General features: G+C 37.2%; 1 protein-coding gene across 5 annotated transcripts in view; it reads right to left on the reverse strand.

Annotated features, from left to right (window-relative positions):
* Positions 1–12,344, reverse strand: part of LOC126478081 (golgin subfamily A member 6-like protein 22) — a 406,782-nt gene that overhangs the window by 299,007 nt on the left and 95,431 nt on the right. The gene's annotated exons all lie outside the window — the stretch shown is intronic.

Consider the following 12,344-nt stretch of genomic DNA (forward strand, 5'->3'; position numbering starts at 1 on the left):
TCTTGGTACTGATTTCTCAGTATCTATGCACCCAAATTGCGTGAAAATGTAATCACATGTCACTTCTAGTATAATATATTTGTCCAATTAATACCACTTTATCATCTGCATCTCTTCTTGGAGTAGCAATTTTAATGGCCAGTAGTGTATATTTCATTCAGTAACCGTGAATTGTTGTTTTTCACCTTCTCCACATAGTCATTAGAGAATGCGCTTTACGGTTTATTTTTGCTCACGATCACATTCAGCCATCTGATATCCAGTTAGTTATCATTCATCTATACTCATCTGATCGTTAAGCTCTCCAACAGTCAATTTTTTTACTGTGTGTTCGACAGTCTGTTAATGCTGTTCAGTACACTGTTTCATCAAAGTGTGATGTAGTTTCCAATTTGACAGCATTCCTCAGCATCGCCAGCAGAACATAATAAAGGCGTTGAAATGCAAGGTGAAATCAGTACCCCAGCATAGGAGTCGCCATAATAATTGGCTGACTTTGATATTGTTTTTAGCTGAACTAAAACGATTTGCGACAAATTTAGACGTGGAAGTAACACTGTTTATTTTGGTACAAAGATGAAACTAGTCTCGTGATAAGTGGTCCCTATGTCGTAAGCTAGATCAATAGTAAGGACCATGTGTGTTTTATAATGTTACAGAATCTGTTTTTACATATTTCGGTTTATTTAATGTGTGGTAAAAAGACCGTATTAAACTCATTGACTAACCTACATTTTTTTCAGTAATGCCAATAAGCGAATACTTTGCTAAGTAATACATATAATTTAGATGTGAAACAATTTAGTTTTAGGGTCCATTCTGCTTGCAATGTGTGACACGGATATCGAACTCTGTTTGTCAACAACCTGTTAAGTTTTACCAGTAGTGCCAATAAGCAATATAACTATATTCTTTAAAATCGTATAGAACAATTAAGTTATGACAGTAGTTCCACACTTCTATTGTGCTTGAAATCTTACATTTTTGGAGAATTAGTTCTATTTTGGTGCAAAGATCGAATATTCGTTTGCGATTAGATATATGTAAATATACTTTCGTTTGCCATAAACAACCTGTGCATACGTTTTTGCATTGGAAACTGTTATGAATTTTGATAAGTATTTTTTTTAAGATTGTATGTTCAACATATTTTCCTTTTATTTCTGTCAGCACCATTGTCTTTGCCAATGTTTGCATTTGTATTCAGAGCATTATGAACTTATGTTTGCATGTTATCAAAATGAGTAGTTAAAGTGTTTCCACACAACAAAAATCTTGTCAAAATGCTTTCTTTCCTCTTTCAAATGGTTCTTGGTCAGTTTGCTTCTGTATTGTCATACTGTGTGTTTTCACATCTCATATTCTGGAGAATTTTTCTTAGATTTTTGTGATTATTTAATATTTGATTATGAAAATACAATCCATAAACATTTTATAGTGCTTTGGCACCCCAATTCCGATCGGTAAATACTGCAGACTTCATCGAAAGTTTAGTTTTTACAAAACCTCGAGAAAGCCTACATCGAATTTCATACATAATAAAATAAGCCTGTCTGACGGACATTTGAAATGTGAAAATATCAGTGTGATACTTGACATATACAGTACATTATGTGTGTTATCTTCTTTCCCCTGAAGTGGTGCTTGATCAAATTCATTTTTGTTCAAACTCTCATTTGGCTTAGAATCACTTTAAGTGCATCCTTCCAATAGCTGTCTGTAATTCAGATTGAATATTTAGTTGTGTGATTGCCTGCTTAGCATAGTGATTTAGACAACATGTATTTTGTGCATTTATATGCTTGGTCAGATTCGTTTTGGTCCATCACCTGATTTAGGCTTTTAAACGAAATGTCAGCTACCTGCTTCAGATGAAATTTTAGGCACTTGCATTTTGTAACAATTTACATGTGAAAATAGTATTGAAGCACTTAATTTGAGAATCCACAAATATATCTTGTCAGATGTGTGTGTGTGTGTGTGTGTGTGTGTGTGTGTGTGTGTTTGTGGAGGGTGAAGTAACATTGTGACACTTACCATAGATACAACATTTTTTGTGTTGCTCGCATCCTTCTGCAGACATTTAAGATATTGAATTTACCTTGTGTTTTCTAGAATAATTTAGCTGTGAAAAATGGTTGATTATACCTTACATCAAACATGGCACAGAGATCGAACTATGGAAGTTTACAAGTGTTGGTTAACATCTAAGTTCATGGCACAAGCATTTTGTGTGTGTGTGTGTGTGTGTGTGTGTGTGTGTGTGTGTGTGTGTGTGTGTGTGTGTGTGTGTGAGTGAGTGTGCGCGTGTTTGCGCGTGTGTGTGTGTTACTGATGATGACGTAGATGTGGAAATATTGCAAAGTACACCATTTATGTAATATTTTGGATAAACACTTCTAGATACTGTGGAACAGGATGCAAAAAATTCTAGTTGTTTGTATACTCGTACTTTGGAATACTAATATCAGACTGTCCGGATGTTATTGAACATAATTCAAATTTCAGATCATTTGTATACTTTTGAAAAAGGTGCAAAAAATTTAGATTGTCAGGATATTTTTTTAACTGGGCACATATTTCAGATAGTTTGGATTTCTAGCACAAGTGATCTAATTCTACCTCCTTGGAGTTTTTAATTATGTTTTCATTTCCTGCCATCATGCATTTCTGAATTTACTGCCAGTGCCAAAGTTGGCATAGCTATATTACTTTCTCTCACACTGAAACCAACACGTTTCACTCTAAATTGCCTGAAGTGTAGAAGACGACGACAGACCATGCAGTATGCCAAATTTGTAAAGTGTTGCTAGCGCTGATAATCCACTTGTATTTATGATGCCCTTCTACTGTTAATTATTACTTTGTAAAGCAATGTACCACAGACCTTCCCCGAGATGAGGTGGCTTGCAGACCTCAGCTATATAGCTGTACTGCAGGTGCAACCTAAACGGATGGGCGTATGTGGAGAGGCCAGACTACCCTATAGTTGCTGAAGAGAGGCAGCAGCATTTTCAGTAGTTGCAAGCCCAACAGTCTGAATATTCGATAGTTCTGGCATTGTAGCGTTAGCCAATGTGACCTTCCCGTCGGTACTGCGAATGTGTGAAAGCAAGGAGAAACTGCAGTCGTTCTTTTCTCCCGGGTATGCAGCTGTACTGAATGGTTAAATGATGATTACACCACTTAGGTAAAATATTTTGATGCTAAAATAGTCCTTTTTCGGATTTCCAGGCAGGGGCTATTCAGGATGGCGTTATCAATAAAACAAAACCAACACACAAGTCGGAGTGTGAGAAGTTATATCCCTTAATCGAATAATTAGGTTAGAGAGGACAAAAAGGGAAATGGATAGGTTGAAATTAGATATAACTGGAATTAACGAAGTTTGGTGGTAGGAAGAACAGAACTTCTGGTCAGGTTCGTACAGGGTTATAAATACAGATCAACAGGGATGATGCAGGAGTGAGTCCAATAATTAATAAGAAAATAGGAATGCGGATAAGTTACTAGTAATAGTACAGTCTTCGCATTACAACAGACAAGATAGAAGCAAAGCTAACATATGTCGCAGTAGTACAAGTTTATATGTCAACTAGCTCCGCAGATGATGAAGAGACTGAAGAATGTATGATGAGACAAATGAAATTATTCACATAGTTCAGGAGACGAAAGTTTAGCTGTGATAGACTGGAATTCGATAGTAACTAAAGAAAGAGAATGAAAAGTGTTAGAACAGCAAGTGGAGGGAAAGTAAAGAAAGAGTAAGTTACCTAGTAGAATTTTACACAAAATATAACACAATAATCACCAACACTTGGTTTAAGAATTACGTAAGAAGATTGTATACGTGGAAGAGAGCTGGAAACACTCGAAGGTTTCAGATTGATTATATAATGGTAAAGCAGAGAATTCGAAACCAGATTTTGAATTGTAAGACATTTCCGGTGGCAGATGCGGACTCTGAGCGTAATTCACTAGTGATAAATTTCAGATTAAAGCTGAATAAATTGAAAAAATAAGAAAGTATGGAGATGGGACGTGCGTAAACCGAATGAACCACAGGTTGTTGAGATTTTCGGAGAGAACATAGGCAACGATTGATTGAAACATGGGCGACGAGTGCAATAGAATGGATAGCTTTGATAGATGGAGTAGTGAAGGCAACACAGGATCGAAAGGTAACAAGCTAAGGCCTAGCAACAGTTCTTGGATAACACAGGAGACATTAAAACTTCCTGGCAGATTAAAACTGTGTGCCGGACCGAGATTCGAAATCGGGACCTTTTCCTTGCGCGGGCAAGTGCTCTACCAACTGAGCTACACAAGCACGACTAATGACCCGTCCTCACAGCTTCAGTTCTGCCAGTACCTCGTCTCCTGTCTTCCAAACTTCAACAGAAGCTCTTCTGCGAAGTTTGGAAGGTAGGAGAATAGGTACTGGCAGAACTGAAGCTGTGAGGACGGGTCGTGAGTCGTGCTTGGTAGCTCATTTGGTAGAGCACTTGCCCGCATAAGGCAAAGGTCCCGAGTTCGAGTCTCGGTTAGGCACACAGTTTTAATCTGCCAGGAAGTTTCATATCAGTGCACACTCCGCTGCAGAGTGAAAATCTCATTCTGGAAACAAGAGAAATTAATTTTCGCAGAGAAAAGGAGAAAATATAAAAATTTCTAAATAAAGCAGGTGAAAGGGAATACAGATCTCTAAAAATTTTATTGAGACAAAATACAAAGTGGCCAAGCAGGAATGGCTACAGAACAAATACAAGGCTTTAGGGGCGCTCATAACTACGGGAAAGTAGAATAAAAGAGATGTCTGTAGGAAAGAGAAGCATCTGTTTGAATATCAAGCCAATGGCAAGCCAGTAGTAAGCAAAGAAAGGAAAACTGAAAGGTGGAAGGAATATGTAGAAGGGCTGTACAAGGGAAATGAAATGGAAGGCAATATTATACAAAGGGAAGAGAAAGTAGATGAAGATGAGATGGGCGACACGATACTGCGAGAAGAATATGTTAGAGCACTGAAAGACCTAAATCGAAATAACGCTCTTGGAGTAGACGACATTCTCTCAGAATTATGGAGATATGACTAAACCAGTCCACATGATGCGCAAGATATGTGAGACAGGCGAATTATCATCAGGCTTCAAGAAGAAGGTATTAATTCCAAATGCAAAGAAGACAGGCGTTGACAGGTATGGTTGTTACCGGAAATATTAGCGGAACATCAGTTTAATAAGTCACGACTGCGAAATGCAGATATGAATTTTTTATAGAAAAATGGAAAAACTGGTGGAAGGCGATCTCGGGAAAAATCTGCCAGATAGACATAACAAAGACTAATCTACTTTTATAACATTTGTAGATATAGAATAAGCTTTTGACAGTGATGGCTGAAGCACACTCTTTGAAATTATGAAGGTAGAGGGAAAAATACAGGAAGCAAAAGGTTATTTACATTTTGAACAGAAACCAGACGGCAGTAAATAAAGTCGAAGGACATGAAAGGGAAGCAGTGGTTGAAAAGGCAGCGAGACAGATCTGTTGCTATCCCTATTGTTATTCAGTATATATATTGAGAAAGCACTAAAGAAAGCCAAGTAGCAATTTGGAAGAGGAATTAAAGTTCAGAAAGAAGAAATAAAAACATCGTGATTTGCCCTTGACACTGAAATTCTTTCAGAGACGGAGCAATTGAACGGAACGGACAGTGTCCTGAAATTATAAAAATGAACACCAACAAAAGTAAACCAATGGTAATGGAACATAACCAACTAAGAAGATGAGGTTGAGGGAATTAGACTAGGAAATGAGACAATAAAATTGGTAGATTGTTTTGCTACTTGGGTATTAAAGTAACTGATGATGGCCGAAGTAGAAAGATATGAAATGTAGACTGGTTACAGCAAGAAAGATAGTTTTGAAAAAGAGGAAATTATTAACATATAACATGAATGTAAATGTTAAGAAGTCTTTTCTGAAGGTATTTGTCTGGAGTGTAGCCTTTTATGGAAGTGAAACGTGGACAATAAGCACTGCAGACAAGAAGAGAATAGAAGCTTTCGAATTGTGCTGCTACAGAAGGATACAGTAGATTAAATAGGTAGATAGAATGAAAAATGACAAGTTACTGAATAGAGTTGAGGACAAAAGTAATTTGCGGCATAACTCGACCAAAAGATGGGATCGGTTGATACAACACATTATGAGGAATCAAGGAATCGGCATTCCGGTAAGGGAGGAAAGTTTGGGGAGGGGGACAAAAATTGTAGAGGGAGATCAAGGGATGAAAATAGTAACCATGTTGAAATGGGTGTAAGTTGCAGTAGCTATTAGGAGATGAATAGGCTTGCAGATGGTACACTGGCGGGGAGAGCTGCTTCAGACCAGTTTTCGGACTGAAGACAACAACAGCAGCAGCAGCAACAAAGCAATTATCACCAGGAGGGTTTCGCGGGAAGGTCAGCGGGTTATTATTAATATAAATATAATTTTATTATAAATCGATATAAAATATGATTATATTAATTTTGTTACAGTTGACAACAGTAACTATCGAGATATTCAGATCCAGCAGTATCTTCGCTAGAGGATTACAGTCGAAGCTTGCTATTGTACTGATTACATTGTCGAATCTGTTCTAATTAACTCCGTTACAATCACACAGTGTGAGAAATTGTCTCAAGTAGAAATTCTTATATGCATACAAGGGTTTGAAAAGCCGTATAAATCGAAAGAAATTAAACAGACTGCCATGTATAAAATTTATCTGCATATGAACATAGCACCATGACTGGCAGTTTACTCAAACACACTTGCACATTTATCTAGCACTTGTCTCGTGAACACATGTTATAAAATCGCAGAAATTGTCTCTAGAATCAAGACTTTATAATACCGTGTCTAGATATTTTTCAACATATTAAGTGCCTCATATCAATATGACATTTACAATTACAAAAATTTGTTGTACAAACATATGAAACGTAATTGATCCTTCTTTCACATACTTCTCTTTACAGCCGTAGCAACGACAATACTGCACCATAGTTGTTATAATAACTTAAACGTGGGGAAACGTATATAAAACAAGGCGAATACCTGTAACATACAAGTTACGCTATTACCGCATATCATAGGCAGACAGCGGTCGCCCCAAAATCATGTGATTAGCCCGGTTTGATGTTGGAACCATGAGCAGTAGGCTACGGTCATTCCATAGATATATGTATATTCTATGTTTTCTGTCTACCTCTGAAGATCACGACAGGATATATTGCGTCAGGATCCTCAAGGTTTCCCCCAAGAATTTCAAGTGGGTCTGAGAGTGCTCCTTGAACCAACGACCGAGTTCATTTCCTGCCCGTAATGACTTTACTGACGCAACCACAGCAATGTTACAGAATCCCGCGCAATGTGTTTGTACTTGTTATAGAGCAAACTTCATTTTCTTCAACATGATTATTGTTTTGGAAGAACTATAAGCAGATTTTTACGAACCAACATTTTCTGTCTGTCTGGATATCAAAGATGTCTTGGAGTGATAAAGAGATATTTACGACAAAATCAACTAAAACCGTTTTCTTGTGAGGGATGCAGTTTATATCGTCTGCTTACGATCTATGTGCTATGAGGTTTACAGTGTGCAAAACCACAAGTACTTTTAACTTTATCTATTATGTTTCGTACTCTCATTTTACAGTATTGACCAAACATGTTTCGGCATCTGATTGCCACCTTGAATGGATTATTGTTGTTATTCTAATTAAGTAATTACAAATAAATAAATTGGCCCATTGCGTATCGAATTCACAAAAGCCGAAAGTCGTTTTCACCTTGTCCTTCATATGTTGTCACTCTTGCCCAAGCTATACGACACGTGAATTACGCAGCTTACTATCTACAACAGCATAAAATATTCGCATTAGATAACCAAATTTTGTAATTATCTGACACTGCAGCTATTCTCCGCCCTGTTACAAGTGACAGGCTGATTAATTGAAAGCTAGTATAATTGTACATTGCTTCTACAAGTGCCATAGTAAGTAAAGAAATGGAAAGAATGCAGACCGTACTTGAAAACGATAAACTGCAGATCTAATTTGTTTATGTTTCACCCACCCTATAGCTTCCCCATAAATAAATGATTACTTACTGACAGTATCACAGAGTCATCGAAACTTGTTTTGGTCACAAAATAATTAAATTACAATTTGCAAGTGGCAGCACTGCAGAAGTGTTCCACTACAATGCGTGTTTGCGATATGTTTGTTATGTAGTATTAAATCTCAGAAATTGTAACATGACCATCGCAAACGTTTGTTGTAAAAATAACAGCGAAGATATAAACAGGAACCTGACAAGGGTTAGTTGTCTATTGTTCCCTTGAAGAAATAAACTTAGTAACTGACGTTTAACTCAAGACTAAATCGGTATGTGAAAAAGCCTCCTTTTAAAATATAATCTCACAAAATTCACAGTACTGAAGACATCAGTAGATGAATTCACTTTTTTAAAATTTTTGATGTCAGGTGTTGGTTTGCCCTCTCAAAACTATTCCGACATAACCGGCTTATCTTGATTAACGCCGATCTAGGAGTTGCATTTTATAGTTTCAGTAAGGTATAATTCTTTGAATTGTTCGATTTTTTCTTAACATTCGCTTGTTTCCATTATTATATAGCACCACTGGCTCAAAATAATCGTCTCCTGTTAAGCCATAGCAGCAAAAATAGTTCCATTACTCAGTAATATCTTTCATATTTAGACTCATTCTGGTTAATATAGAAAACAAAATAAAAAGTTAAGTTTTTCAAATAAAGTTCTTAATGACTGATTGAACAGTCCGCGGGTGTACTGCCGGTCCATAGTGTCCAACGGGCACAATATTTCGGTGACTAAGCATGTCGCTATCGTCAGGTGCGCTGACGATAGAGAAACTGAAGAATCACTTCTTAATGATTTCCACAAGAAGTTTAATATTTCAGCTAGATTTTTTAGACCTGAATGAATTCACCTCTGCTTTTGTATCACACAATTAACTATGCGCTCTGTGGAAATGTTTTCTGTTAAGGTTATAAGTTCAAATAGTGCAAGCCGAAAGTTCAGTACATCACCTTACGGTTAACGGTGAAATACATTACAATTCAGAGAAAATTCTAATACGTGGTTTGATTTCACCATCCTTTAAACAACAGATGTTAAAACATTGGCACGTCGGACGTTGGATTACCATGTGTCATCTAAGAAACTGGCTGCAGTGTAGATTGTTTTCCTTGGAACACTTTTAGACTTTCTGCTCTAGCCAGATTTTAATAGAAGTTTAACTACTTTGCTATGCACATGACAGCATTCACTTTTCGTGTGCAGCAGTATTTTTCGGAAATTACATAAATTGCTCCATAAAAGCAAGGTTTCTTTCCAAATGTGGAAAAGTGTTCAAGGCATAACGCAGTCATGTACTTGGGACAAATACTATATTGAAATACAAAAGTGTTGCAATTGAGAAGATTTTGACAGCACCATACACTTTATTTCATAGTTTATTTGTTTCATTATTGCTCCACAACACATCAGTAATTAGTAAGTGCAATGATATTACGTGGGAGTATTATGGAAGACCAGGTAGAAGTTAAAACATTTTTAAGTAGGAGCTACTGAAAACTAATACCAATTTCCGTTTTCTAGGCACGCAAAATTGTTAAGACATTGAAGAAATGCAGTTCATTTTCTAAAGCCACATGTTCCACAGTAGAAGACTTCCGTTTCCAGGTGCAGGATGGTGCACGGTAGACGTTGTTTTGTTTAACTGTCCATATTTTATATAACTAGTTTTAAAAATATATGACTTTTTGCTCGCGATAAAATTCTATATCTGAAGAATTAATGATATATTCTAAATAGCTTAAATATATTATACAGAAGTGTGGAGAACTAAAATATTTGCAAATGGGGCGAAAAACAGGATTCGTGCCTCACAACAGCAAAAATGTAGAAAACGTCGGAAAATCTCGGAAACTACTTCTTGCGGTCTCTTGTGCTCATTCCAGCAAGTGATTCTAAAACCGGTCACTAGAGTGAAATATCAGCTAAGAAACATCATGTGCTCCTGAGTACAGCCTGACGGTACTACACTCCCCCCTTTATAGATCCCATGCTCTGAGAAGCAAAAAAAGAACAATGTGGGCACAACCAATTAAGAGTAATGTGGTAGAGAAGATAAGTATTTAGTGCGTGTGGTTAGAAATGAAGTTCTCCAATAACTAAAACGCAGATGCACCTTCGTCAGCCCAACATCGTCGCCTGTTACGATTATAGTAGTTATGAGAACATCGAGACTGAAAGGAAATTTCCAGATTCTACATCCAGGAGAAAAACTGCTCATCGATTCATTCGACTGTTTTGTATTGTTTTCCACAACACACAGGCACACAACTGTGGAGAAAATCTAAGATATCTATCTGTCCTCACGAGATTCAGTCTCCATATATATTCTTTCAAAATATATTAAGTGTAATAATTCTTTCTTTACTAATGTAATAATGACTTCTTTTGAATAAAGAATATATTTTTTCAAAAATCAATTTTTAGGAAAATGGGGTGCTTCAAGTACGTCTGTGAAATTGATATTTAGTTTGAGTTTAGCGCCTGAGGCATAATTACTAGAAAATGTATACAATAGTATGTTTCCATTATCCTTTATCGGCAATATGTAATAAAGCTAGTAGCTAAATACATAAAAAAAGTAACAGAACTTGTGAGTAGACTGATGGAGGCCTTACCAATTACAGGTACTCGTCAATAGAACTAATCAGAATTCGCTCTTTATATTTTGTCATCATTTTTTCCATTTAATCTAGATGATTTATTTATTCTGTCAGTGGCGTTTGGAGAACTCCTCTCCTGTGAACTATCAGAGAGACCACTGTGTTTAGGTTAATTAGCGTTCTGGAGAAAAGGAGGCACAGCATTGTTCACATGCCTATGAAAAGTTATAGTTTGGTGGAAGTAGAACAGGTCGGTAATTCCTGTCGCATTTATTGCGTCCCACACTCGTGTTTTCAGATCTTTCAGAGGCTCTTGAAGTAACAGATGAGGATTTTTCGAAGTCCAGTGTCGATCTGCAACTTCACGCACATCGATAAATTCAGCCGTTCTTCACTTTAAGTTTTAACTGTGAGATATTACATTTCGGGATACATTTTTTGGCCTAGATATACACTGTTCCTTTTTTGGATTGCATTAAACGATTAAAAATTTCGTCAACACTTCATTGTTTGGGATGTGGCCAGTTTTAGCGTTTCTGGGAATGCAGCAATAGGTCTACATTACAGGTGGTAAACTTTTTCGTTATGGCCTCCGTCTCTTCGTTCCCATGTCAGGTACTAGTTTCGACTAAATAATATGTTCTTTCCGTGGAGCCGTGAGGAGTAACAATCTAGTTCCCAATGTTCTAACTTTTTCTTTAAGTAGTGCAGTTGTATCATTTGAGATGCTGCTTCTGTGGGTAAATGTTGCTGCGTTGGTTGATTTCCTCGTGGCGTCCTTCTGCTCTGCCGGCCGGTGTGGCCGAGCGGTTCTACGCGCTTCAGTCTGGAACCGCGCGACCGCTACGGTCGCAGGTTCGAATCTTGCCTCGGGCATGGATGTGTGTGATGTCCTTAGGTTAGTTAGATTTAAATGGTTCTAAGTTGTAGGGGATTGATGACCTCAGATGTTAAGTCCCATAGTGCTCAGAGCCATTTGAACCATTTGAACCTCCTGCTCTGAACGGAAGCTAACGGTACTTATGTCATCCAATTTTTCATGTGCGCTAGGTACCTGATGAACCTATAAAATCTTTCAATCGAAAGCACATGGACTGAACATAATTTGCATTGTGTGATAGAGCTAAAGGAGAAATTCTGGAAGAAAACAACTGAAAAATGCCCATTTGGATGTTCTACTCATAATGAACTCAGTGATAACAAACAAACTGGGAGTTTTTCAGCCACCGTGGAAAGAATAAAATTACAAGGCAAAGAAAAAAAGGGGAACATATGAAATGAAGGCGTTGTTGATTGGTATTATAGTGACAACTGCCTGTAATTTGCTAAGTGTCCATCAGTCAAACCACAAGTTGTGTATTTTTTTATACGTTTTGAGCTACAGACTTTGTTTCGAACTGCTGATTATAGATAACGTAAGCATACCAGCGTCTATCTCTTCTGATCGTTGTGTCCCAGACACCAAGTGCAGGCAAAGTGTTTTCACAGACGTTGCAGAAGTATCCGAAATTTTTTCTAACGCTTCTACGTATCCGAATGCACTCAAAACGCCCGCTTAGAAGTTTTGCTCGTAGTTAG

The sequence above is a fragment of the Schistocerca serialis genome, chromosome 1 (assembly GCF_023864345.2).
Source record: "Schistocerca serialis cubense isolate TAMUIC-IGC-003099 chromosome 1, iqSchSeri2.2, whole genome shotgun sequence".
NCBI classification, from domain to species: Eukaryota; Metazoa; Arthropoda; class Insecta; order Orthoptera; family Acrididae; genus Schistocerca; species Schistocerca serialis.